Source organism: Lampris incognitus, chromosome 1 (assembly GCF_029633865.1).
Source record: "Lampris incognitus isolate fLamInc1 chromosome 1, fLamInc1.hap2, whole genome shotgun sequence".
In the NCBI taxonomy this organism is placed as follows: Eukaryota; Metazoa; Chordata; class Actinopteri; order Lampriformes; family Lampridae; genus Lampris; species Lampris incognitus.
In genome coordinates, this window is record NC_079211.1 from 28,558,546 (window position 1) to 28,562,371 (window position 3,826).

A 3,826-nucleotide genomic window follows, 5' to 3' on the forward strand; every position below is an offset into this window, starting at 1 on the left:
GAGACGCCCACTTCCAACACACTGCCACTGAGAGGAGGGTAGTTGGGGGCGTGGAAAAACCGTGTTGGGGTGAGAGCTCAGAGAGAACTGCAATTTGTGTGGGCAATGGAGAGGGCAATGGAAAAGGTACAGGATGAATATTTGTCAAAAGGGAACTATTACACATACACAGCTGTGCCAAAACACAGACAGCAGTTTATCAGTTTTAGATTACAACCACAAGCATAGTAACAAACACATGGCACAACTTTAACACCCACACCCACACATGCATGCATGCACGCACGTACACACCCTCAGGATGAAGATATGTGTCTCTGTTTTCACCATTAATGTAACGACATTTATTCACACAGGGGTAAATTTAGCAAAAGTTATGGTGTACCAAGGTCACCTGACATTATCAAAGGCCACTGAGTTTTAACTCTGATCTTATTGGAATTTTGTACATTTACACAGATCACATTCCCTGTAAATATAATCTAGCCTATTTTAGTCATCCAATAGTCAGGGTTAAAACAGGAGCGCAATTAATTTATTCAAATTAAGTGCTTTAGGCCAGAACAGTCCATATTTGCTGATGAATCCATCTGTCAAATACAGCACAAGGTCACGTTTCAGTATCACTATGGAATTTGATCTCTTTTGCTCTGACCGATGAAATAAAAATGTCAAACTAATGTTAAAACATAAAATGAACAAAATTTGAAAATTAGAAAGCTCAGATGATAACTGGCACGTGTGGCTGTGTTCAATGAATGCAAATAATTTCATCATCACTCCCACTCTTTCCATTTTACCACCATTTATAATAGAATATCCCCTAAAATATTTTCTCTGGCTCTTTTCTTCATTTTTGTTTAATGTAGTATGATACAAAAATGAAGTTAAAGTGTCATAAGTAGAGTTTGGATTTCAAAGAAGAGTAAGGCTGAAAGGCAAGAAGTCTATTAATAGTCATTGGACACTGCCTCTTGCTAATGGGGTTCCTGCAGACTAAGAATGTGACTGCCCTTTAACCTCTGTAAATCACACTCAGCCCTAAATTTATGTCATGCTGGGCACATTAGGTCACGTTTCACAAAGAGCATGGAAACTACTGAAACAGACACAAATGTACACAAGCCTATCACACGTTTGATGTTGCAGGTCCTTTGTGCACTCATTAAGCCATCTCATTCATTCAAGAATGTTAGGAACAAATTCTATAATCCATTTATGATTGCATTGCATTGACTGAAAAAAATATTTGCAGTTGATTATAAATTTAGGAAACAGTTCTGATTTGCAGCAGCAGATAGGAACAGCACAGTGTTTAAAAGAATAAGATTTCATAATAAGAGGTAAACCTATATGAAATCAATGAAACAGAAACTACAAGATAGCAATACACAAAGTTAATCAAAGTTAAAGCTGATGCAAACCAGTTGATCTGTTTAAGTGAGCTTACCATGGTGACTGCAGCCAACAAGTAGCACACTGGAAATGACAAAACGTAGATGGTGTTTTGTAGGGAGAAGTAGGGGCATGAGGGAGGGACTAGTCCTTAAAGGTGGGAAGAGGAACAGAGCAAGCCTTAAGAAAATGAAAATGTGAGGGATGAAAATTCTTCATGCTCATTGGTTAATCTTACTCATGAGCCATCACAGAAATAGTTTCATTTCAAAATGTACCTTTTCAAACATATTCTGAAAGTACAGATTCAGACCTACAATTACAAAATAAAAAGGGGTTTGAACCTTTATGATGTCTTAGAATTATCTATACAAGGGTGTTTTATTTCAATAAAAAAACTTTAAGAAAAGAAAAACAAATTGCCTTGTTATGACAAGACATTGAATGTACAAAAAGCAAAAATAAAATAAAATAAAGTAAAATAAAATATTGCAAACATTCCACAAAGATCATTGTCCATGCTGACTTCACTGCTCCCCACAGTTGTGTTGAATTGAATAGTAGTGAATCTTTATTCCAAGTAGCTTGTTCTCATCCCAAATGTTGAATTGGACTGAGATATGGTAAGTGAACAGTTCACTGTGTTCGGGCGAACCTGAAATTATGTTTGTGTAATCATTACTGCATGATCATAGATAGCCATGTGATGTGGGGACATGATCTTACTGAAAGAAATATAGATACAATGATGCCGCCAAGTGATGCACCTTGATGCTATTTCTTCTTAAAATTTATTTTTATCTTATTCTGTGTTTATTCATTGTCTTTTTATGCCTTGTGTAAAGCACTTTTAATTGCCTTTGCATATCAAATCCTCTATACAAATCAACGTACCTTGCCTGATTTGCAAAAATATTCAGCTTCTTTAGTATTTAAACACTGGTTGCAAACCTTGCCATTAAAACTCACCCTATGGTACTGCACAAAGTCTCAAGTGTACACACAGTACAATGGATGCACAGATTCATGTAAATGTCTTCATATCCTACCGCAGTGAAAGAATCTGAATTAATTAGACCGAACAACATTTTTACACTCTACAAATGTCTGGTGTTTTTGTTTAATAGAGAACTGCTAGCAGGTGTCCTGCCGATAAAACAGTTACCATATTCATGCCGCATTTACATGGTGATTTCTTCTCCATGAATTGTCACCTTGTCATGGTGGAGAAACTTCCGTGGCCCTGAGATCCCAAGAGCAATGCTGTCTGGAGCTATGCTCCTGGTAGGGTCACCCATGGCAGTAAGGTTAAGGAGGAGGTCCCTGACAAAGCAATTCAACCAAGACCTCAACAGTGGAATAGGCGGAGGATGATGGCTGACTTGAAGGAAGCATCCCAATGGCTGGGAAGGCGGATGAAGGCTGCAGCAGAAATCGGTCCCAATCATCTTGGATTCCATGCCACTGGATCCTAACCCAGATCTGTCAAGGACTGTGTGGTGGCTGTCTGTACACCAGTCTTCCCACGTTAAACAAAGTCATGCACAGGTATCCTCCATAAAGGGAATCCACCCTGAATTAAGTCCTATGGTGACCGGCTAGTGGCGACGGGGCAGGATTGTGAGATCTGGAAGCCCCTAGTCATGAGCTGGCACATCAGACGGTGGGTGCTAGATTCACTTGCTGGGCCCTTGGAACGGGGTAGAAAGAGCCCTTCAGCAGCGGCACCCACGACTGAGCAGCCCTCTTTAGGATCCACTCTGCTCATCCCACCTTGGGAAGGGGCTAGAAAAGGTGACCTAAAAATAGCCTGCCTCGAACCTCTTGACTGTATTACCGCGTCCAGAGGGATCACCACTTGTGGTCAGGAACACAGAAACGAACTTTGGAGCCTTGAATGTGTGCACACTGATGGATAGTACAACCAGCGACAGACCGGAGAGGAGAACCGTAATCATCGCTAGAGAACTGAAGAGATACCAGATTGACATAGCTGCCCTTTTTGAAACCCGACGGGCAGACGAAGGACAACTGAAGGAGGAGACGGGTAGCTACACTTTCTTCTGGAAAGGAAAAGCTGCTGATGAAACCAGGATCAATGACATTGGATTTGCCATCAGGAACCAGATCATCAACCACCTGTCTGAACTTCCTGTGGGGATCAATGAGCATCTCATGACCATCCGTCTGGTGCTTGCCAACAACCAGATGGCAACAGATGTGAGTGCCTATGCCCCTACTTTGGAATCTGAAGAGGAAGTAAAGAGGTCTTCTACGTCTGCTTAGGTGAGACACTGTCAAGAATCCCCAAGGAGAATAAGATTATTCTCCTAGGAGACCAACGCCAGGGTCAGCCAGGATCAACACCCCTGGCAGAGCACTATAGAAAAGGAAGGCATCGGGAACATCAATTCCAATGGAGTTCTGCTTC